General features: G+C 41.4%; 1 protein-coding gene and 1 pseudogene across 26 annotated transcripts in view; one reads left to right on the forward strand and one right to left on the reverse strand.

Annotated features, from left to right (window-relative positions):
- Nucleotides 1-25976, reverse strand: part of Magi2 (membrane associated guanylate kinase, WW and PDZ domain containing 2) — a 1483910-nt gene that overhangs the window by 396033 nt on the left and 1061901 nt on the right. The gene's annotated exons all lie outside the window — the stretch shown is intronic.
- On the forward strand, nt 7581-8954 carry LOC134486552 (ribosome biogenesis protein NSA2 homolog; annotated as a pseudogene).

A 25976-nucleotide genomic window follows, 5' to 3' on the forward strand; every position in this document is an offset into this window, starting at 1 on the left:
ACAAATTATATCCCTGGTAATAGCTTAGGGTCCTTTAATACCTTCAGTCATATAGAAAAATGACAATTTTGATTATATGTATTCCTTCCTAACCTACGCTATGGCTTCATTTCAAATATCATTTGCCTGCTATGTTGCATTCTTCATGTACCTTCATTTTATTCTTGACTGAGACACCTAGAACCACACCCAGTCCAGGCTCCAAACACCAGTAATGTTCTCAAGGGATTACATGATAGCCACAGGGACAATGGGGACCACAGTTTTACCTTTCTTTTTATAGTGCTCTGGACTATTCATGCATAATAAGTGTTTACAAAATACATCTGTGTTACCTGTACTTACAAAACATGTGTGTCCCATCAGCATGGGGTTGGGGGAGCAATGGAAGACAGGGAAAGCACACATTGAAACACTTCCTGAGGCGTGCTGAAGGGATCATGGGAAACATTACTCATAACCATACTGCATGGACATTTAGAGCGTCAGATATAAGTTTATGCATTTTCTGAAGGGCTAGTTGTTAGGCAAGTGTCCAGCCAAGATGTCCGAAGTTGGGAATTTAAGCCTGATGACTTCCGTTCATGTCTAGAACCCATGTAAAGGTGGAAGGAGAGAACTGAGTCCATGAAATTGTCCTCTGACCTCCATGTGTGCTGCAACACACATGTCCCTCTACAACTCATGATGTGCACTAACACTAATAGTGAAGTTTATAGGAAGACTTGGAAAAGGAATTTTAGACAGGTAGCAATGAGTTAATTTCAAGGTGCATGTTAACCGTATTCCTAATCAGTTTCTTAGCTTATGGGTCACTGTAATTTGAGACAGGAACAGAGCCAAGGATATCGTCCAAGAGCATGGCACATGCAAATGTGGAGGACAGCTGCCCAGCAACAGGTTTTTCCCATACAGTGTGGAACAGGGATTAACCAGGCCAGACCCTGTGCATGTAGCAACTATGATACCTGAGTAACTGTGGTGTCGTGATCACTGTAGAGCCTCTAGTTAACAGGATTGCAGTATCCATTAAAAAAGCTAAAAAGGATAGGGGCTGAGGAGGGGTCTTGGTTAATTAAAGCATAAGGTCTGGAAGTTCGATCCCCAGGACCCACATAAAACCCAGGAAATCGTGGTGGAGAGGCAGAGATGGGCAGATAATGGGTGCTGACAGCTAGCCACTGCATCAAAAGGTAGGGATGGGGGAAGACACCTCCTGCCTTAACATCCCGAGAGCGTTATCACAGATATGTACCCCATGCCCAGGGCTTTATGGGAATTCCATGAGCCAATAAGGCAAGGAGATTTGAGACAAGCATAAAAGTGAGGTTTTGGTCTTTCACTTTCAGTGCAAAAATTAAGTTTTTAAGAGATTTAGGAACTCTTCAGCCTACACCGAAAAAATATGGAGATGAGTTCAATGGAGGGAAAAATGTGTTCGCTTGAGATCAGAGACTTACACACTCTAGAGAGGTGGGGTGTGCCTGCACTCCCTCACCGGGCACATTCTCGGAGGGCTGATCTCTAACACAAGGCACAGACCTCAGCTGCCACAAGAGGAGCTGTATGATGACATCAGCGCACGGTGCCAGGAGACTCTGTATGCAGCTCCGTGAATGTAGAGACTTCTTTGAGTATTTTGGCTTAAGTATTTGAGGTCTCCCGGCAGTTCTTCCTCATAAGGAAGGAACAAGCCTTTAAAGTAAGAAACACCTTGGCAAAAGTTAAAAGTTAGCATTGTTACCAAATCTGACAGAGTGTGCGAACTTCCGATATTTTAATTTCTTGCCAGAACAAAACTCCGGCATTTTCTTTCTTGAAAATGAAACAAAACAAAGAAACAAACAAACAAACAAAAAACATAATATAATCATATAAGAGAGAATAAAACTTCCACAGAGAAAAATCACCTTAGAAGTGAATGGAAATTGAACTCAAGATGATGGTCTATCAAAATGAGTACAAAAGGACTTTGAAGCAGCTCAGTATCGTCACATTAAGTATTGTCATAATGAATGAGAAACTACTCCAGAGAATGAACAGACCCTCAATGGCCTGTGAGAAAAATAAACTAATCTAGTGAGTGCTGAGACTTTCTAGAAGTCAAGGAAAGAAAGAATGCTCCTAACTGTTAGTTTAAAAATAAAAAGATTCAAGAAGGCACTTAACTCAAAGCTGTATAAATCAAACACCCTCTAAGGGTGTCACCGAAGAGAAAATGTAGAAACTGCGAAAGTTGTAAAGTCGAGAATATAATGTAAATGATATAAATACAAAAATTAGGAATGGATAAATGTTAAGAGCACATGGATACATCACAGGAAACAAGGGGGCGTAGAAAGCGAACACCCGCTATGTGGAGGTTATTACACGCTACATGTAATTGCAGCAGTAAGTGTAGGTTATAATGGTTATGTGCAAATATTGTCATGATGTCAGCACCCTGTGCACCAATGTGAAGTGCCAAGTTGTCGAGCTAACATTTCCATGGAGAAGCCAGAAATGCAAGAACACAAGAGTAAAGAGAAGGACTGAAAAGCTAATGGGAAACAGAAAGAATAACAAAACAATACTTCCGTACGCATCACTAGTGGTATTAAATGTCGATGAGTTGAGTATGTCAACCGAAAGGCCAATACTACAGGGATAAGTTAAGAAGATGATCCAACTATATGCTATGTTAAAGCAGATCAAGTTGTAAGATAAAAGATTTGAGCAAGCACAGGAAAACTAATGGTAGAAGACAAGACCTTTAAAACAAAGAGAATTACTAGTAATAAGGACTATTTTGTAATTAGCAGGAGGGTGAAAAATAACCATAATTATGCATTTTTGTGTGACCAACATCTTGATTTCATGACCAAAAGTAGGATGAGAGAAGTTAATTACAATCATCTATGAGAGATTTCAGTGTGTCTTTTATTAGCCAGGACGACAGAAGACACCAGGGAGGACGTGGTATAAACGGTGCGTGAAAAAGGCTTCATTTATGGAATGCTATGCAAATGGAGTTTAAAATGTCAAATCGTACCCTGTTTTTAATCTGTATTTTTTTTTAAAACCTGAGATTCCTTTACAGAGTGTTTGGATCATGAGTGCCATCCATTGTGTCAGTGATTCAACATCTGTTAAAAAAATGTAAGCAGGATTTTGCAGGCCGAAAGAAAACTGTGAGGTAGGTAGATAACTGACTTTATTCTGGAAAATTTTGTATGCCATCTCTTGTGGAACCATTATTCCAGCATGCAGAAGAGAAATTCTATTTTACACTCAGCCTTTTAATTGTATAAGGTTGGCAAACGTTTTTAGCGTTCTTTCATGACCATATCTTATGATTCTTTGGTTATCGTTCAATACACAATTCCACGTAACGATAAGAATTGGTAAGTCTCAGTAGGAAAAAAAAATTTCCAACTGTACACTTAAATCATGGAACCATGTCTGTAGCCAGAGTCCATTTTAAAACTTCGCTCTAGAATTTTTAGAGGTTCTGCCCTTCTATCTGACCCTTAAGTAAAGGCTCGCTGTCTGCTCTACTCAGATACAGAGATCTGTGAAGACCTCCCTTCAACTCCAGTTCTACTCCTTCTGGATTGCACCATTAACTTCCTGTTCTTAGCTCCCATCCCTGCCTGTGCCTGTGCTGCTGCCTCTCAGGCTGCCTTCTCATTACAACCCTTCCTTACACCTCAGCAATGCAGTAGCCTCCCAGGTCAATTTGTGTGTCGCTCTCTCTAGGACAGGGTGACACTCATACACATCTGCCACATGGTACAATGGTGGATGGAGCTGTGGATCGACAACAAAAGTTACATGTCATAGAAAAGGGAGATTAAAAAATAGATTTCAGCTAGTAATTCAGTCTCAATGTATGCAGAGAATGTGGTCCACATAGAGTGTGGTGTATGCGTATAAACCTGGCATTCCTGGTCAGGAGGGCACGAGCTTGAGGTTAGTATGAAATAAGAAGAAGAAGAAGAAGAAGAAGGAGGAGGAGGAGGAGGAGGAGGAGGAGGAGGAGGAGGAGGAGGAGGAGGAGGAGGAGGAGGAGGAGGAGGAGGAGGAGGAGGAGAAGAAGAAGAAGAAGAAGAAGAAGAAGAAGAAGAAGAAGAAGAAGAAGAAGAAGAAGAAGAAGAAGAAGAAGAAGAAGAAGAAGAAATAAGAGAAAGGAAATAAATTTGGAAAAGTTTTAACCTCATAACTACATCTTATAATTTAATTTCTACAATGAATGCAGAAATGTTTTCTAAAATGTGATGAGAGAGAGGAACTTTTCTAGGTTGCTGTAAGAGTTTTCGGAAGTGACCACAGTGAGGTTTTTACACTTAGACAGAAACCTTTTGGAACCTCTCTTCTCTCTCCTGGTTTTTCATGCTCACGTGCGGTTCTGTGCCTGAGAGTTTTTTCCTTTTCTTCTAAGCCCTTATAGGCAATGCTGAGCACTTGTGAGCAGACTTCCTGGGGGTGGAGGGAGACTGGAAGACTCCAGAGCAGAGAGTTCAGCAGGAGGGAGGTCAGCTCCCCCCAGTCCAGAAACTGCTGTGGAAAAACAGATTTAGTTCCTTGTCACACTGTCGCTTGTTATTTGTTTTGTTTTACTTTTTGCCCTGCAGGATTTTAAGAAAAGGTAAACCGATTGTGTGCCTTTTGTTCACAAAACACTGCTATTTTCTTAATCATTTAGATTTCATTAATTCAAGGCCTTCTTTCAAAAGGCAGAGAAAGAAGGCGTTCTCTACACTTAAGATATAATACACAATAGAAGGAGCATGCAGTCAGTTCTCTCTCCGGTGCAATCTCACTGAGCACATCTAACACACTGCACGGCAGGCCCATGCCCAGGAGGAGCTGGGCAACACAAAATGGGTTCGCGCGCGTGCGCACGTACACACGTACACACGTGTATACACACACACACACACATACACACACACATACACACACACACACACACATGGACTGAGAGAGACAGAGACAACAGAGACAGAGACAGGGAGACAGAGACAGAGAGACAGAGAGAGAGGAATATAAAATGTAAAAAATCTGAAAAAGATAAAAACTAAGAGATAGAAAGATTGAAAGCATTACACAGAGGAACTACTACCCCAGTTTCCTAACTGATTGAAACTGCTGTAGGCCTGTGCTTTCATGGTGAGATACAGACCAATTTTACCTTACACACCTAAGTATGCCAGTGTTTCTTCTTCTCTACATTAGGAAATTATGGCACTCAGAAGTTGACTGAGTTGCCAGAGGCCTCATGGCTGTGAGTAATGGCATTGTGGTCAGCCTGGTGTTTTCCTAACCCTGCTGGCTATGGCAAGGAGGCTGGTGGCTCTGACTCAGACCTGAGGGTTGCCTGATGATTCCGTTTTTGGAGCTACTCTTTGACTAAATGTCAGGAAAGGTGTTTGGTTTTTGGTTTTGTTTTGTTTTGAGGAAAGACAGTTTTTAATTTTTAACATAGGAATTAAAACATGTAAAGTGCACACATGTATGTTCTACAGTAAAGAAAAATGCTATAGACTGTAGGTTCCACTTCAGGAGCGCAGAAGCACAAACACCATGGTTTCTTGAGATATCTGGGCAAAGTGTTAATTTTAAAAATTAAGTAATGCTCTAGAGAACTTTTTTTTTAAAAAAAAACCCTCTGTATTTATGAATATATTTAATCTCCAGATTTTAACTGTAAGTCGTTTCTTCTGATGAAACCAAAATTTCCTCACATTCTTTTATGTTATGACAAGACGAACGCAGTCTCCTTGAAATATCCTTAACCAGCTATGGGAGATGATTCACAAGTAGAGTTTGGAGTGAAGAAAGGAGTTTTATATTTTTCTAGAATACTTTTGAAAGGATAGCCTTGAGATCCAAGGGCGGACTTAAGTGTTCAGGCTATTGCAAATTATGGAGTCTCCGATATTCCTCCCGTCCCCCTTGAAAAAGGCTTTCCAACTTCCTCATGTGTTGAAGTCTCTTAGGTCGATGATTCCCTTGGCTACAATAGAAAGACTGGTTTCACAGTGTCAGCTCGAGGAGTTGTCTTTCCAAACAGGACTGGAGGAGCAACAACCCAAGACAATCAGGAGAAGCATCCCACACAGCCAAAACAGAAAGCTCTTGTCAGGATACTCCATCAAGCCTAATGCACTGGTCTCAGAACTTGCCCCAGGCTAGCCCGAGGAGATGTTATCACCGAACTCTTCTTTTGGGTCAGGCCCAAAGTCATTTGTCAAGGTTCACTACGAGCTGACTTTGGCCACTGGAATCATTGAGATGTTCGAGGATTTTTTAAATTTTATTTTAAGGGAAAGAAAAACCCTGTTTGGTGGATGAATATCTTTATTTCACTTCCTGCTGATTCAATGCGCTTTTGATTAGCCTTCCTGATTACCAGTTTCACGTGGGGGGAAGATGAGTGTGAGCGGTCTGGTGATTATGAGACACTTGCTAATAGGAGGACACCTCAGAAGCTGGATGGAAGGTGGAAGGCCCATCACACTTTGCCTGTTTACTTTGGACTTTCTTTAGATGCTAATAACTGCTAATTAGAGAGAGCAAGGAACACAGTGGTTGGTGACTCGCTTCTCAAACTCCGAATGATTGTACAATGGAAGCGGGCTGCTCCCTTTCAAAGACTTAATGCCAGCGATTTTGAGTGTCAGGTGTTGAGCTGGCTTCGCAAACCAAGAGGACCGGTTTCACTTGCAGGTGTTTAAGCAGAAAGCCCACCCTTGAAGGATTTACTTGACTGGTTGTTCAACAGGAAAAACACAACGGTGAGGATGAAAAGCTACAGATGCTTGAAGGCAAAGGTGCCCCTAGCTCGCGTCTTATGAAACCAAACGCGGCTGATATTATCACTGGAAACCTCCGTGTTGTAAAATACACCCGCAGGCTCTGAAACCCGATGATGGGCGTGGGCACTCCAACTCAGAAGCCTGGTGGCAGCATAGTTTGAAAACTGCACAGAAACTGTTACTGAAGGGAAAACAAGGCCCCGGTGAAGGTTAAAATTCCCAAGGAGATGATTAAACATTTTGAAAGGAATATTTTTTTTCCAGCACCAAGGAGATGAAACGCAGGGAGATCCAAGTGCTCTTTTGACGTTTCCCACTGGCTTACCTGGTTCTAAAGAACTACAGAACCAAGCCAGAATAATCTCAAACTGTCCGAGTTCAACTTCCTGTTTTACAGGAGGGCACAAGTGAAATAAAAAGTTGTGTTCAATGAGCAGGTGACCTGCTCTTCATGTGACACAGTAGGCTTAAGCTGTATGTCGTTAATGTATTAAAGTGTTACACCTTCCTTATTTGACACTGAGAGACTTCGGCAGAACCCAGCTTGATATTCTGCTCGTTGCCACTAAATTAGTACCGCTTGCTACTGACAGAAATAGTCAGGTAAAAGTAAGTTTTTCTTTGACCGAACAGTTCTAACTTGACTTTACAAAAATAAAGCTCATACTACCCTTTCCCGTTCCAGTCTGAGAGGAGCAGGCTCGAGGGCCAGTGACACCCAGAAATTAAGAGGTTTTTGGAACCCGGGGGGTCGCAGATGGTTGCTCTGAGGCTGTCAACATGCCACAAAATGAATAGATTGAATTGCACCACCAATGATATGGACACCTTTTGGACTACCATGAGAAAAAGAGAAAGAAAGAGGATTGGGAGGCCCACAAACGTTCAAAGAAGGCAAGACAGTGATCAGCCTGAAGGTACGCTCTCCCATAAACAGCGCCATGCTGAGAAAATACAAATGAAAAAAGACCATTAAGAGGCATGAAAAGAGAAACACCAAGCACAAGGATGACCAGAAGAGTCCACTGTGGGATGATGTCATACAGGGAGGCAGGTACAGGATACAATGAGGCTTGTCATTGGATGAGAAGGAAGGATGGGAGGGAGAAAAGTTTGAAGGAAGAGGAGGAGACAAGACAGTAACGGAAGACAGGAGGGGATTGCAGGGAGGCTGCCGCTGACAGAACATGGAAGCTGATGTTAAGACTCTACTCCGTACTTTTACAGGTTGTTATGAATGTTCTTAAGGCATCCCTTAAGATGTGCACAGGGCTCTGTATGTTTAGGTGGGCAACTATATCTTATCAATTGGACCAAAGGTTGTTGGGTCGTATGTTCTCTCTTGTGGAGAATTGAGTTAAGAGAGTGTGTGGCAGCTGGTGACACTTGGCTGACATAGCGTTGGGATGTGTGTTTTTGGTAAGATATTTATCAGATATCTTGGGGTACTGTGGTGCTGGGCCTGGTAGGGGATAAAAGACAGCATTTTATTTTATTTTTTTTATAATTTTACAACGACTGTCCACAAGGAGCCATCCCTGCCTATCTGCTGGACAGAGAGGGGCAGTCGAGAGCAAAAGTACTTTCCAACATGATTAAGCAGAAACAAAAGGGCAGGAAAATGGGAGGTCTCTCTATCCAAAGTTAAGAAGAAACAGAAGTATCGAAAGTTATTCAAACGGGAAAAAGAAAAAAGAAGGCATGGAGGATACGGTTACAAAAGTCTGCTTTGTTGGTGATGGTTTTACAAGAAAACCACCTAAATATCAAAGGTTCATTTACGCCAATGGGTCTATATTTCAAAAAATCCAATGTCACACACCCCAAGCTCAAAAGCTACCTTTTGCCTGCCTATATTCGGTATGAAAAAGAATCCATCATCCCCATTATATACAACCCTGGGTGTGATCTCCGAAGGTGCAGTTACTGAGAGAATGTGAGTGAGTTGGGCCTTGTGACACAGGAGGCATGGTGATTTGGGGAAAGTGTGCTCAAGTCACCAACAATCCGGCAAATGACAGGTGCGTAAACGCAGTCTTGCTGGTTTCACAGTGACACCACACAACTCATTCCACTCACTACACACTGTCAGGAAAACACCATCGCTGTGATCTTTCTGAACTACCAGGCAGCCTTGCCCCATGGGCAGTCATCAAGAAGCATTTATTAAATTGTAAAGGAAAATTAAAAAAAAAAACAAAGTTCATTCATTAAAAACTAATAGACATTATTAACTCCTCGATAGCTAGATAATAATGTTCATACGGCTCTATAGTAAAATACTTTCGAGGCTCTAATTTAAATAGTTAATTTTAATTATGTGAATATATGCATGTGCCTGACGGTGCTCGAAGAGGTCAGAGGTGTGAGAACCCCTAGTGGTGAGGATACAGATAGATGTGAGTTAGCTGACCTGGCTGCTAGAGATTGACTTCAGGTGCTCAGTAAGGTAACTGTGTGCCTTTGTCTTCTAAGTCTTCAGCACTTAAAGTTCTCACTTTAAGTACGATTAAACATGCAGTCATTAAATCCCCTACATATTTGGCACCTAATCGGTACAACTCAGGAGAAGAGGGACTTGCCATCAGCCGAGGAAGGACCTTAGGAACACAGGATAACTGATTCCAAACAATGTCTTTGAAGAGGTATTCTTCACTGATTGCATCATGAGTATTTTGTATCCAATAAATAAAGTTAGTAATCAATAGCACTTCCTGTGATTAGCCATAATTTTGCAGAATTTGATGTTGAAATTGATACAATTTACAAGGTTTACTTTTTAATGTTTCTGGGTGTAGTTTTGACCTCCCACAGATATTTGCTTTATTGTATCGCAGTTTGAAGTACCTCAGGAGAAGACAAAGTGCAGCTGATGGTATTAAAAGAATGACCCACCTCAGTTATAAAAGTTCCTATTTGCATTCTAAGTTACAGTAGCAGCAGGGGGAGTATGGGAAGATATGAAGATATGCAATATCAGATAATGTTAAAAATCTCAGCAGGGAGCTTGAATTCTTCCCCCGTGACTTTCTGAACTATAGCTATTTAATTATGTAATAAAATAACCTGGGTGGAATTTCGCTCGCTGTTAACTTCCATGTTTGCTTTTGTAATGAAGTTGCCTATAAACAGCACAGAGACCTAAAAGGGATGGGGCAGTCCATCATGGTTTATAGATCCCACGTTTCTCTCTCACATTTGCAAATGCTAAGCCTTTCTTCTGGCCGTGAATACCGTACACTGGAAGTAAATCTATGTTCTCATTAATTACTCTCAAAAACAAAACAAAACAAAACAAAACATAACAAAACCAAACAACAAAAAACACAGGTTTTTACTCCTAAGCCAGTACTGGCTTAGTTTGCTTCCGGCTGTTGTGTTTGACCCACTACCAAAAGTTACTTATGAAGGAGAGGAATTATTTGATTTAGACATTATAGTCGATCACTGAAGAGCAGCAAAGGTGGAGCACAAGCTGGAACCTCTACATGGCTTCATGAAGGATGGGTTGACACTGGACTTGATACCCTTCCTAAGTATAAAATACACCTTCTAGCATTAAAGTGACCCAGGTGCTGGGTCTCAGCACTCAACAGCAGCCATTGTTCATCTTAACATTGTATCTTGGGTCTTTGTTTGTTTTTAAACTTTCAGTCATTTGTGCTGATCTTTTCAGTCAATAATTAGCCATTTCTTTAGTAACTTTAACTATTGCTACTCTTCTCCATTCATGGTCAGTTTAGTCTAGAGTGCTGTCATCATGAAGTCACGAAGGGAATCTGGCTGTAAAAGTTGGGAAATGTGTTCTTAGCTTCTGTAGTTTTCTGGACATAAGCTCAGTGAGTTCTTTCAGATGGAGAAGCGCCTGCATGAGTCTGGTCAACAAAGTAAAGCACAGACCACTAACTAAAAAGAGAGAATTTTAAAAAGAAACTCTAATTACACCAGTTTTAAAGGTGAGGTTCAATCAGCTTAGACCCAGTGCTTGCCATGTGGCGGCAACTTTCAGACTATCATGGTGAAATGCTAATTGTGCTACAGGAGAAATTTGGATTGACATCAAACTCCTTCCAGGAATCACTGCCTTTGCATGCGCCTGCCTCAGCTCTTGATTCAGAGATAAGACTACCCCAAGGCCCAAGCCTGTATACTTCATTCCTTGAGGCTAGAGATAATTTGGCCAGATCAAGCTATGTATTCAGTTGAAATAGTACAAGATCAGAATGGTGTCGTGGATTATCGTCTTTGTGTGTATCAGAGCAGTTAATACAGGATAATCTGGACAAAACAATGAAATGGTTGGGTGGAGGAGAAAACAGAAACCCATTACTCATAGCTGCTGGCTACATAGGAGCCTTTGAGGACATGGAGGACTCGACATCTGCTTCTAGTCTCCAGAGATGAGTGACAGGCTGTGGTGCTAACTTCCCAGTGGGTGAAGACACGGGCGCACTAAGGAGGTTGGCTGTTTGGGGCAGCTGCTCCCAGCTCCTCCCTCTTTTTCTATGGGGCACAGTGTTTCTCTACTTGATTGTGGGAATGGACAGAATGACAAACGGGTTGTGAAGAGGTTGCTCACTCCATATCCTATTACAGCCTCTACTGTCACATAAAAACCAACAATGGAATTTAGACATGACAAGGAATCAGCTGTTGTCCAACAGCATGAAGATGTCAGGGCAGAAGCATGCGCAGACTTGAAACACTCGAAGTTTAGAACATTCAGGAAAGGACGGGAAATTCAGTCACCACCTGACTGTCCTTGAAATGACACTGCCTCCTCTGTTATGTTGGAGAATGTATCGATCCTCACTTCACTTCAGTCTCCTAGTCTACACCGAGGGGCTGTGGTGCCGATTAAAAGATAATGTGCTCAGAGAGCTTAGCACAGTTTCCAGTTTATTATAAATATTCAATAATGCCAGCTTGTATTATTGTGGGTCTTGATTTCATAGACACACTTTAGGGAGAGATGTCATTCTCCTTGAAATGTCATACCTACGAGGTCCCAGCTTCAAGCTGCTAGCCTCCTTCACTCCTCTGAAGAATGCTCCTTCCTATCGGAGGATCTCAGCACCTTCAGCTCTGCCCGCCTTGCAGCAGTGCGTAGCTCTCTGCCAGTTTTCTCAAGATTTCCTTTCGGTCACCTCCAGCTGAGCCTACCCTGGTACATTCTGTGCTACTTTCAAAATCCACAAGCCAGGAACACAAAGTGCAGGAACAAGTGGTCTCATAAGCTTCGTGCTGCAGGCAGAAGCTCCTGGAATCCACGTGCCTGCAGGCACTCACCTAAACTATCTCGTTCTGAAGTTCTGCCTGAGGTCAGAGAGAACCCCAACATTGCTTCTATTTCAGCCATAAAGCACCCAACACAGGCACCCGTCCTTGGGTATGCTGACAAAACCTGGCCCTAGAAAACAAATATCTCCTTGCTAAAGGCAAAACAAACAGAGCTATTTGTTTTGTGCCACTCTGATATTAAGACTGCATAGTTCTCCGTTTCCTAAACTCCCCCAGTCGGTAAATCCTATGGAAAGATGTAAATACATTTTTTTCTCAAGAGGTTTGCATGCTCTCCCAGCAGAGGATGTGGTATAACGGGAAACAGCGGGGAAATGTCATTTTAAACAATGAACTTCAATGTTGAGGCCTCAGGAGGTTTCTTCGGGAAAAGATCTTTTGGGGAGCTCATTCGTTTTCTCGTTCTGGAATTCTTTAAAGTAGGGTACAGGTGAAGTGGCTGGCTCCAAGTTTTGTTTGTGTTTATGCTAAGGGTCAGGCTGGTCAAGTATCTGCCTTTGCTTAATCAGCCCACTGAGGGCTGGAGAGGAAGACCCTGCTTGAGAAATGTGTCCCCCTTTATAGGTTCCTGTCAGAAAGACAATGGTAACCCAATTAAACAATTCCCGAGGAAGCCAAGAGCAAAGCAGTAAAAAAAATGAGGTGAAAGGCACTTGGATGGCTCGCTCCTGCCTGAGCCTGCCAGCTCCATCACAGAGAACCTCGAAGAGGGGACATTTTAATGAGGAGACAGTCCTTGTAACAGACCTTCACCCTCAACTGGCTATTGTACCTGCAGCCGTAGCCTGGCAAATGGTCTGTGAGACGGGGAATTTGAAGAGCTTGATTTTCCTTACGTGGGAACTCAAATGAGGCTCCTGGGCATAAAGTTAGGAATGAGTAAACAAAAATATCGAAAAGGGACTCATGAAGAAAGGGAAAGAAAAGAAAAAAGACAGAGAAACAGAGAAATGCATTCCCATCGAGCCTTCTTTGAATGTGTTCAGCATTAGATCACATGGTTTGATTTTTCCCTGGTGGGTGCCATCTGGTAACACAGGTTGTTGCTCTTAGTACTTGCTCTGTTGTACTCGGCTATCTCTATCCCCCATGTACAGACAATGCTTCTGCAGGCCTACTATGTACCCACCGCACACATCACACCTCTTCATGGCTTGCCAAGTCCCCAGGCAGGCCTATTTTCACAAGGCACCAGATGTCTTTTCAGCCTGGAAACAAATGTTTTCTTTTGAGACATTTACAGAAGTTCGGTGGTGGTGCAGCTGGCCCACAGCAAGGGGACAAATACAGTGTTCGTTACACCATTATAATTTGGCACAGCATTTCTGTATAGGGCTGGAATCCACTAAAGGTACAGTAGAGTCAGAATGATACAGGAATCCTTGGAGAAGACATGAGACCAGATATATAGAAGAATCCCCTGTCATGGCAGAAATCACAAACCTAGCTGCAGATGGCCACAGGACAAGTGAACATGTCCAGCTGCTCTTTGGGTATGGAGTAGTGTAGGAGACACCTGGGCTGCCTTCCATCCATTTCTGAATTTGTTTCTTTACCACTTCTGTCTGAGGCAGGCAGACTGCAGATCAGCCGGGGCTCCTGTGACAGTGCATCCCTTTCCACAGAAAACATCTCCCCTTTTAACTTGCTGCAAATTGACCCATAAAAGCCTTTGGAACTGGGGCAAGAAATCATGCAAAAGACGCAGGTCCTCTGCAACACTTGCTTCTCAAGGCAAGCCAAGTGGCCGTTTGTCTGAAAACACTGCCGTCTTTGAAACTAAAATCTTCTGCCACGTAAATGCAATGAGTGCATTCTGGTATTTCCTTCTAAGTTCCTTCCAGATTCTGGGTCCAGATCTTGACAGGAGACAGGAGACGAGAGTATGACTAGTTAATATAAGACATAAGTGCGGGTGTTGCTGTAGCCAATTGTATCACTGTTGTCTGCGTTATACAAAATGGCTGGGAGTGCTACTCATACGCTTTGAAAAGGTAACAATATGATATGTCCACGGAGTGTTCTCCTTAGCATGACATAGCCTGGTTCGCAGCATTTACTATGAATTTGAAGGGTGCAGCTGGGAAGATGCAGAGTTTGCTAAGTAGATTAAGAAACATTCCCTAAACCTAAACGTCACAGAGGGCATCTACCCTTTCCTCACCGACGGGGTCCAAAGAAGATCCTACCCCATGATTCTTTTAAAGGCTCAGATTGTCAAATGAAGCATTATAAATGATCAGAACCAAGAGCTTATTAGTTTCTGTTTATGACACAGGTGATGATAGCACTCTGTCCCCTTTATCCTTGATGCTACACATGATGCTGTGAGGCTCAGCGTAAGCTGTCCTCAGATGACAGCAGAACGAACAGATCCTTACTGACTCCTTTCTGGGACTCTGACACAGATAGTCTGTTATTTATTCCAGCAGATGGCATAGAACTTGTCTTCTAAAAGCATGAAAGTGTCAAACACAAGAGCAAATGCATGCTATATAGCTAAAAGGAAGTCATGGCCACCCATCATCTATGTCCTAATAGATGATTCAAGAATTCTTTCTTAGAAAGGTTAGTCACAGAAGAGAGGCTTTGCGTTATGCATATTAGGACACAAAATCAAGAGCTTACTTAACTTTCTGGGAATGCATATAGAACTATGCAGGAGAATTCATTTCTGGCAACTGGTTTTTGCTTTTACATACATTACATCATATCAGAAATTATCCTACAGTATATTAATCTAGTGTAGGTTTCCTGGTTCAGTCCCTTCTGCCAGGATATTCACACCATTAGCTGTAGGCAGGGGTCACTTACTAGCTTTGTGTGTTAAGGTTCCTTTGTGAGTACACCATTCTCAGAATTGGGGCCAAAGTCAGGAAGCCGACTGCTGTCCTATCCCCAGTTCTATATTCCCTCCAAATCGGGATTTGGGCTCCAGTTCTCTTTAAGGAATGACAGCCACGGAGCAGCTGGGCCTGTTTGCTTTCTTGTTGCACCTGTACTTCTGCTTTGCAAGGCAAGGGAATGGATTTCCTTTAGAAAAATGTCAATTTCTAGAGCTCACAATTTGTCCAATCATTCATGGGCACATAATGCATCAAGACCAGGAAATGGGGAAAACAGCATCATTAGTAGATGGCTTAGGCTGTTCTGTTTTGCTCCTATTTAAAATTAATCTCTTCCTGTTCACTCTTCATTGATAAAAGCATCTTCCTTTGAAGATGAGTTAACTGAAAACCGCATGGAGATGTGCAAGTCTTCAAAACAGCCCCCTTGACTGCCGCATTGCTGGTGAACCTGAAGGGAAGTGGCAAGCGCAAACTGGACCTTCTGGTTACCTGATTTATGTAAAATCCGATTTCAAGTCGGCTTCCTTACGTGCTTATGTGCGACGGGGAGCAGTGTGACCATCAGTGATGGGTTAACAAAGAAAAACAAAACAAAACAAAAGGCAAAGCAAAGCCCCCCAAGCCAGTGTCTTGAAATTTTCATTTTCTGGATGTGCCCTGAGAACCTGAGGAGCTGAAACTTGCAGGTTATCTGAGTCATTATCTGAGAATCGTCTCTGGAACGTCCTGGGTCCTTGGAATGGCGGGTGGAAGAAGGCTTCCATGACTTGGTAACTAGAAGAACACAGTGGGTTCAGAGATAAGCGACGGTGTAGTGATGGAGTTTGTATGTGGTAGACATAAGAAGAGAGACTATGAGGTACAATGTTTGGGGAAGCTTTAGTCAAAGTAGGGCAAGGGGTTGTAACTGGGAAATTTGGAAGACTATGAAGGGGGGTGCCTGGAGTGCCACCATGAAGTCGCAGTCCCACTACATAAAACATCCCCAGACACATAGTAGGTGCTCAGTATTTACCTAAAGTGAGTTATAGTAAAATAACTAAATGTTTCTGAAGTGTAGTCTCCGGCTTCTACTTTGTTTTTATAACCATGTTTTTCTCTTCTTAGAATCACCTACATTTCCTGCAATTTGCTATGACCAGCCTAAACTCAGCCTTCGGGGATCCTTCTGAAGAATCCTCTCACCGATGTTGACATCTCTGCTGTCCGTTGTCATACATTCTAGGCTTGCTCCATTTGACAATGGGGGCTACCAGACACACGTGGCTGCTGAATACTTGGAATGTGGCTCCTGACATAGACTGAGAGGATTGTATGGTTTTAATATCATTACTAATCAACTTGTTTGGTTTTATCTTTTCCTAGAAAACTGAAAGTCATGTATAGCTTCCATTAGGCTTCTGCCATTCTTCTGTGAAGCCTTACTTTCTAGGTCCATATCGAGATGAAGCCAAGGGTTGGTCATGAGCTCCATTCTTTATTGTTTTCCCGCATGACACGCACTCACTCGTTTACTCATTCCAATGTGCTTTCATTTCCCACATTTGACAAACGTGGACTTGAAAGTGGGCAGAAGCACATTGGCTGGTAAGGAGTGGTCTACGACACGAGCACAGGTAAGCCCATCTTCTTCTACCTCGTTACACTGTAGAGATGCCGGTTAGAAGCCAAGAGTGTGAATAAATAGGCAGTGTTGGTGATAAAAGGAAGGTGATTGCAGAGAGAGAGCGCATCACTTTCACTGCCTGGCTATGTTCACCAAGGGGAAATGAAGACAGGCTTGTCTCCCAGATTCCTGGCTAAACAATGATGTCCACCAACAAAATATGAAACAGGGTATACATACATTTTGAGGGGAAGAAATTTCAGGGTCAAGTCTGAGGTATCTGGGAGAAAACTAATGGGGTGTCCAGCAGTGAAATGGGACCTCCGTTAGATTTTAGCTTGGACATAACTCTTGTTCCTTAGTCCCCACCCTTCCTTCAGGCCTTTTAAGTTACAGGAAATTCTGCTGTCAAATTAAATTTAATTCTTGACTTGAACATTAAAATCATTTGCAATTTGGTCCCAAGCTGCATTTTTAGTTCTTTACTCTTGAACATGCACATCTCTCAGACAAATCAGAAAGAAAAAAAAAAAGGCTTGGGGCAATAAAAGAGTTGCAAAATAGAGGTTACGTGAAATATGAAACATTTTCAGAGACAGAAGTCTCCCAAAGCCATTGATGGATGGCTGTGCCCTCTGTGGGTGTTCCCTTAAGATTTACACATAATGTGGACATTATCTAAGCTGTTTGCAACCTGAGGTACATCTACTAATCCTCTAGTGAGCTGTCTTTCAAAGCTACTTAATCCAATCACAGAATTCAGTTCCTTCTTTCCTCTCATGGAGAAACAACACCCCTAACCAAACCCCAGCAAACTAAACCGAACCTAACTAAAAGTACCACAACCATCATCACCCTACCCATCAAGGATGGCTTTTGGAAGGAATAAAATACTGGCATCTGGGGAGATGGAAAGGTAGACATGGTTAGACATGGCATTAGTAGATCATGTTAGGCATGCCTTGGTAAACCTGTTGGCTTCTCAAATTTACTTCTGGAATGGGAACTTTCTAGTCTTTTCCTCATCCCATTTCTCCTTTCTCTTCCTCTTTTCTTCATCTTCTCCCTGTAGCAAACCCCTCTCCCTCCCTGCTTGCTCCTAGTAGTAACCCTCACCTTTCTACTTTCTTCAGCATTGATTAGCTTTTAGCTTACTTTACTCTTCTGTTGATCATAATGCTCAGCCAGGAGGAAAGGATCCTTCTTTGGAGGGTGTGATTATGATTTTTAGTTAAGTAACTTCTTTCACCAAGCTTGGCTTCTCCTATGCTTGTCCAGTTTCTAACCAATTCAAAACCCAATCCAATTCTAGGAAGCAGGGCTATATCGTTCCTCTTCACTACCTAGCTACCCTCTCCCCTACATTTCTGACATGTCTCTCAGCACCCCTGCTTTTCTTTCGAATAGAGTTATTTTATTCGAACACAGTTATTTTGAAGATATCCTCTTTGATTGACATTTACTAGAGGATAGACTCTATGTGGCTTATACCAATCTATGGTAGGAAAATTTCATTAATTTGACTTCTATGTTTGTACACAAAAGGAATTCAGCACACACCTTTTCTATTTCATTTTATGTGAACTTAATAGTTCCTTATAAATCATGTATCTGCAGTCATATCTTCCCCCATTATGGCTCATAAGTGGATTTCAGATTTCTAGGGAAACAGATACAGCTCTGTGGCTGCAATCATCCAGTGATTTGCTAATGACTTAGAGTTTGGCAAGTACGATGCAATGTAGCTTATAATATTTATTTGCTCTCTTGGCTGAGATTTTAATTCCCCAAATCACATGTTCAGACAACACATTACTAATATACTTTGTCCTGTTTATCAGTGTTTATTTAGATCTATTTCAGAGAAAAATTCAAATGTGGCTACTTAACATAATTGAGTATTACAAGTATTTGTTTTGGTACTCACGGTTTGGGAACACACATATTAGACACACAGAGCAGCTATGGGTGAGAAGCTGTTGTTCCCAACCACAGTGGATTTCTTGATTAAGAAATCTTGATCAAGGAAAAGGTGAGCTAGTTGAATTTTGTTTCACCTTTTAAAAAATATTGTAAATGCCTTTTAACTAATCAAATACATCCCAAGTAGGCTGTTGGAATCTTCAAATTAAAGGACAATCCAGAGACTGTGTCCTAGTTCTAGTCACTGCCAGGTGAGTGACGCTGTCTCCTACCCTCTTGTTGACCCTACCTTCCTGTTCAGACTCTGAAAACTTTCAAGTGGAGCCATAATAATGGAAATTCATGTTAGAGATTGACTACTTGAAGTCTAAAACGTGTCTTTAGAAGAACATTCTAGAATGTTCAAATCTATGACCTCTTGACCATAGATAAGTTCAAAAGGTAGTGATGGTTAATAATAATAGGTTTTGCAGAATAGCAGGCAATAAGGAACAAAAACTTTAAAAAAAAAACCCAAAAACACTAAGTCTCTACCCTCACACATCATTTTGGTGGTCAGACATAAGATACAGAATCTGGAGAGATGAATGGACTCATGGTTTCTGTATAATAATTAGCTCTCATGTAAGATATGCCATTATAGATTGTAGTTCTGTGTCGGACATCAAATGCTATTAGAAAGGACTCTGTAAAGCTTTAGGGCAGTGCTCCTCAACCTTCCTAGTGCTCTCACCCTTTAATACAGTTCTTCGCGTTGTGGTGACCCCCAACCATAAAATTATTTTTATTGCTACTGCATAGCTGTAATTGTGCTACTGTTGCTGAATCATAATGTAAATGCCCGGTATGTAGGCTCTGACATATGAGCCCTGTGAAAGGGTCATTCAACTGCCAGAGGGGTCATGACCCCAGGTTGAGAACAGCTGCTTTAGACGTTTCAGGTTAGGCATTCATTGCTTTCCTTAATTCCTACCTACAAAGATAGTAAGGCCAGAGCCTAACCCTTTCAGTTTAATAGTATCTCTGCCAGACACTAAAATACTATCTGTAATAAAAATTCCATAAATTCTTTCTATCTAATCATTTTCCATTTATCTGTCATAGAATCTCATAAGGATATCCCTCAAGATTCAATGACTTTTCCCTCAACTATATGTTTGACCGAATACTGAGATCATTCAGTCCAAAATAATTTGAGGTCGTTAGAAATGAATTTGCGATGTAGGCATTGGGAAACACAGAGTTGTTCTCATGGACTTTAGCTTCATTGGAAGAACACGACTCCTGTCCTTCTTTCTGTAGAGGTGATGCAGGGAGGAGAGTCCAAGCGATGGGAAGGGATCCCTCAGGTCCTTGGTTTTTCTCCAGGTAAACAGAGATGCTGTGTACCTGTGCCCCACTAGAGTGGAGACTTCCAGTCTTCCTAAGGGCATTTTATGGGATTAAATAATGGCCTACTCCCTTTGCTTGCCCAGGGCATTTCAAACTTCAACTCTGTTCCAGGGTTGAGTTGCAGTCAGAACAATTAGATGCACTAGTAAACTAGGGTAAATGTGTTAGCGATGGTTTACAAATTTATTACAATTACAGATTCACAATTACAAATTACCAATTTACAAATCATTGGCAATTCATTTGCCTGGCTGTCTGAGTAGGGTTTTCCACCCTAAATGGCAGTGCAGGCTTACAGAAGAGAGAGCCACTGGGAAAGAGTGCAGCAAAAATCTCTAAGTCTGAATTCATGCTTGGTCGCTCAGTACGACACTTATAACTCGCCCATGGGCTTTAGGGCAATTTTTTTTTTTTAGAAACTTGCTGTTCTACAGGAGAAAAAATAAAATCCAAACTCACATCCAGAGATCATTTCCTATTGCCGTGGCAGGCAGTAGGGGGAAGTGACACTTTGCAATTGTGTGTCTTGCTACTGATAAAGCTTCATTGGCCCAAGGATTTAGACCCATTGTGGTATTGCTCAGCAAGCTGCTACTTCAAATACATGCAAATAAAAACTGCTCTATAATTCTGGAGTAGTTCACTTTGTGTGAAGGGCCTTCATTGTAGACATTTCACTGTTATCTGTTCTGTCTCCACTCCCTCATGCCCACACCTTATCCCATCCCGCAGCACTACCCTGGGGGCTTTGGATCAAAGGATTTAAGTAACCAATAGTCAGATATAGTACAGATAATCATATCTGTGCTAACATGAAAAGATGTTTTATTGTCATTATTTCCTAAATAAGATATTATACATTGTACTAGGTGTTATAGTTTACATGACAGTATATTTAGATTAAATGCAAAAGCCATACCATTTTACATGAAGGCCTTGACTATCTGCAGATTTTGGTACTGACGATGGTTCCTGGAACCAACCCCCATCCCCATAGATATTGAAATATAACAGAATTTGGGAGTGTGTATGTGTGTGTGTGTGTGTGTGTGTGTGTGTGTGTTTAAATCAATAGTATACATAATACATTGTATATGTTTGGATGCCTAGTTTAAAAAGAAGCCATGTTATCCACCCCAATATTGGGTGTCTGTTTTTTTCTTCCCTATCCAGCCTCCCTTTCCTGACCTCTCATGGATACTCCTTTACTTGGCAGAGTCAATCACACTACCTAGGTGGCAAGACCATGAACCAAGGTTCTAGCACTGGTTTTCAGATTTACCCCTGGGCCTGTGGTAGGGCTGTGTACATCAACCACAGAATAAGAATGTGGTTTCCTACCTTGCCTTCGCTCCTGAGAATTTCCCGGAGCCTCTGTCCTAGACTGGGTTCCGGTAAAAGACCTATGAGGGAAATTCTTGCCCAAGGATTTATCAACAGGATGTTCACTGTTAAGGGGACTAGGGCAATCAGGAGTAGCCAAACTGTCCTCAGTTGGAAAGGAGAGTTTGCCAGTTTCAGGGGGAGCTTCCCTTACCTGTAGGACTTCTGAAGCCCAGTTAGGGTCATGAATGACTGACCTGGAGTGAGAGGCATGAATACAGGAGTTTGGCTGGAATATTAACAGTCATGGTGAACTGATTTTCCACCCTAAGAAGCTACTAGAATAAGTTCTACAGCTTTCATGTTTCTCCAGGAAGCTTCTGACTTCAACCCTCCCTCCCTTCTCTTGTGTGAAACCATGTTATTTCTCCCACTACTCCCACTGACAATCCTCAGGAAATGTAAAAACCTCCCACTTGGAAGCCTTCCAGAGGCTTCCTGGAACTCTTAGGAAAATTTGAAATTCCTTCTTGGGATTGACCTTCTGCTGTGCCTCCAGCATCTGTCTCAGGCATGGCCATCCAGTCATCTGGCTCCTTTAGCATCTTGAAAACATGGGTTATCTTTCAGGTCAGAGCATTTTATTAAAAAAAATAAAGCCTTCAAGAGTTACTATGTTTATAGTAAATATCCACCTTGATTCCCACAGAGTTAAATTAATCAGGGCTCACCCTAATGAATTTTTGTCTGGCTGGATTATAAAATTAAGTAAGGTAAGTCTTAAAAAGAATAGATCTATATGCTTCAGCCTTCCCGGGAACATCTCTTTGTTACATATATAATCCATATATACATGGAAAATTATTTACCTGAAAATAAAATGTTTAGGTCAAACTTACTTTATCTTAGCATGGAAAAGACACCATTCTATAGTTTGGTCCCAAGTGCTGCACCAAACACACCTAAGATTTACCTGACATTTATTCCTTGTACCATATAAACTGATTTTTAAAAAATATTTATATATTTATTATATAATAATATTTATTAGATATATTTCTTTACTTACATTTCAAAGGTTATTTCCCTTCCTGGTTTCCTGTCCATAAGCCCCCAATCCCTCCCCTCCCCCTCCCCCATACGGGTGTTCCCCCTAAACATCCCCCTTATTGCCCTCCCCATATTCCCCTGCACTAGGGGTCCAACCTTGGCAAGACCAAGGGCATGCTGAAAGGGACTGGATGTAAACTGATTTTTAATAAAAACATTATAAAATTATTGTCTTTTACTAAGATTCACTTTGATATAAGTTTCTATCAGATTTTATGAAACCAGCGGTTTATATTCACACACAGACTAGAAATCTGTTCATGGTTTCCCCAAGGTTCCAGTCTTTACATGAGACATTAACAATTTCCCCTAATTTCAGGCATTCTGATTATGCTAAGCATGAAAAGGCTTAACCATGAAACAGCCTCACTGTGACTGTAATTTCCACAGAGCCAGCTACTAAACTCATCTGAGTTGTTGACTATTTTGCTTAATGTTAGGTCAAAGCAATCAGCTGTGGCCCATTTATCAGAAGCACAGTTGGCTTGTATCTTGCAAGGATCAGTCATCTTGATTATCCTAAATGTGTGGTAGACAAACAGCTACAAGAAACTTATCTGAATGATTCTACAAAGACTGTAGCCCTCCTTAGGAAGACGCTATCCATACATTGAAATACAGAAGAGTATTTTGTGGTGATGATCCTGGAATCATTAACAAGAACGTCTCTCATCTGTGAGTGCTATAGCCAGGAAAACTTATTAAAAGTCATGTGAGTTACTTGGTGTAAAGAAGGACTACATTTGAGCTCAACATGGCCACCCTTAGCCAACACTGCCACCATTCTAGCCCACATTCAAAGGTTGCTGAAGTAGTCTGACTAGTTTTCCAAAGCAAGGCGACATTTCAAATGAGTTTCCTCAGTTAAAAATGGGAACCTTGGCATGGTAATATCCATGTCCCCGTGCTTCCTATTTTAAACGATATTCTAAGTAATTTAAACAGTATTCTAGTTTATGTTGTGCATATTTCCTTATCCATAGATACAGTCAGCCATCCTTATCTTCCAGCATATTTCTCAAACCAAAACATGAGGAGTCCATAACAAGCAAGTTGAGACAAGCTTCATATCATTGACCCACAAAGAACCACGATACAGCATCCCAAAGAGAAGAATCCTTTAGCATGTTGTTTAACAATGTGGGTGGCTTGGCAAATTTTCTTCTTTTCTTTTTTTTTTTTTTCGGAGCTGGGGACCGAACCCAGGGCCTTGCTCTTACTAGGCAAGCGCTCTTCCACTGTGCCAAATCCCCAACCCGGCAAATTTTCATGTAGGTCAAAGAACATCTGATCTGGCTGGAAACAGCCACTCAATGGTCAGTCATCATAAGACTAGAAGTAAGCATTGTTCTCTTTCAGCAGTCTTCAGTCTTATGACTTAATTCTGCTGTCCCTGGCTGATGGCCTCAATAGGAGCTATAGTCACCCATAAGAATGAGTGTATCAGCAGAAATACAAGAGAAACATTTTAAGAAAAGCTGTTTGATCCTTAAAGAATGCTATTTCCTAAACTTTGGCCATGTACTATTTGTACTGTTGTACTCACAAAAATGTATATATAATATCCTTTCTTTATGCCAATATACAATATACTTACAAAGCAAAAACAATAAAGTTTTATGACTACATAAAATAAAAATAGAATCCTTTAACTTAAATAATATCAGCATGCAAATATAATAGAGATTGAAAACAATTTTATCAAACTTTTATTATAGATACTATTGACCTCAGTACAGACCAAATGGACCTATTTCTACTACTCTCTTTTCTACCTAAGACTTGGAAGTATTCTAGTGTTGCATATCATGTGCGCTCTCTCTCTCTCTCTCTCTCTCTCTCTCTCTCTCTCTCTCTCTCTCTCTCTCTCTCTCTGTGTGTGTGTGTGTGTGTGTGTGTTGAAGAATAAGTGTCTACTCTTTGGGACCTTCACAGTTTGAGCGACTTCTCGCAGTGAGAACAGACGTTCAGAGTGTTGTATTAGAAGGGGTGTCCACTCTCTCAAGAGAAGTGGTCTCTATTTAAATGGAGATGGAGATGTTATTTCCAATCTGAGGTTTTCAGACCTGACATCTCACCTCCAGCTGTATTTGCTTTGTACTTAGAAAGATCGCTGAGTATGTTTCCTGTACTTTTGAGAATCAAAGCCAGACGACTATCTGAGGCAAGAGCTACACAAATCCATCTTTCAAGACTACTTATGAGCACACTTCATTTCCTCAGAAGGATCCTTGTTGGAAGTCAATGGAAATTTTCTTTCTTAAGGTATGTGGCATTGCCCCGGCTTTCTTCTTCACTTCTTAATATCCTCACAATGCAACAGTATTTCCTTCTCCCATCTCCTATACGAATTGTGGGAGTCATAAAAGTGTGCAACATGCATGGGATCTAAACACTAACTTCATCTGTTGAATCAACCTTGAGATTCATTAACATGCCAGTTGCTCTAAGAGATGTTCTTGTAAATAACCTCTACACATCCTTATGACAAAGGGAAAGGGAAGGGACTGTCTAATCACATAGAAAACAAGAAAAGTTACTCATCTCTTGAAATCACCCATTTAGGAAAAATTTAATAAACTCAAATAAATGCACTATATTTTGCTTTCATTAATAAGATGACTAAGTTGGATGCAGCTGGAGCTGTGCTTCAATGTGATAAAAGTATGTTTCAGACAGGATGCTGGAGCCTCCTTGAGTTTATAGGAAACTTTATGAGAGAGGCTGTGTCTTTATGATTAGAACAGATCTTTATTAGCTCAGATGACAAGAACATTTCTCATCTTCACTTTTTTTCTTTCACTTACTGTCACTTTGTTGGCGCAGATGGCACACAGTCTCAGACTTGAAAGGAATGCTCCCAAACTGACAGAGTGATTAGTTGGCATTGCAGCTCGGATGTGACTGAGGTCACTGCAGCACTCTGGCCTGTTTCTCCATGGGCATTCATTCATTCACCACTCATCCATCATTCATTCCTTCATGCTACCATGATATCCAGGCTATCAAGACTTTATGAAGGGTTGGCACTCTATGCTCTGAGTGTTAAACCATATAACTTCACTCAAGGAGAAATACAATAGGAAAAGAATGAAGTAACCAGTACAGTAATGTGTTGTGGTGGGGAAAATGCTGACATCAAGGTCATTTCCAGCCATCTTTTTGTGGCTGCATGCACCAGACCTAGCACAACATCATTCAGTGTGGGAGCCAGCCCATTGCTTTGCAGCACATGTTTCTGTTAGCTTAGCTTTTACCCATGGCTGGGAAGTTTTCTGATGGCAAATAATTGATTTTGTGAGGGATAAGGATCAATTTTTATGGCCTTCTGGTTATTTGTATTCAATTATGTGTGAGCTGAATTTTTTTGTGGAGCTTCTTTGAAGGGTGCACTCTTCTAATGATGTACTATAAAAGGAGATTTCCCCTTGACTTCAACGATTCACAAGGAAATAAACAAACAAATGGGAAATTGCCTTTTAAAACACTTAACCAGCCTTTGAGAATATAAAAAAAAATGTAGTGTAGGTCTCTAAGAATTGTAGGGTGTGTGTGTGTGTGTGTGTGTGTGTGTGTGTGTGTGTGTGATGGAATCAGTTCTTCTGAAGTCCTCCCATGTGAGTGACAGCTTGTGCAGAGTTGAGGGGAGTAGAGGGTGGGCTTCGTCTCTTG

The sequence above is a fragment of the Rattus norvegicus genome, chromosome 4 (assembly GCF_036323735.1).
Source record: "Rattus norvegicus strain BN/NHsdMcwi chromosome 4, GRCr8, whole genome shotgun sequence".
In the NCBI taxonomy this organism is placed as follows: Eukaryota; Metazoa; Chordata; class Mammalia; order Rodentia; family Muridae; genus Rattus; species Rattus norvegicus.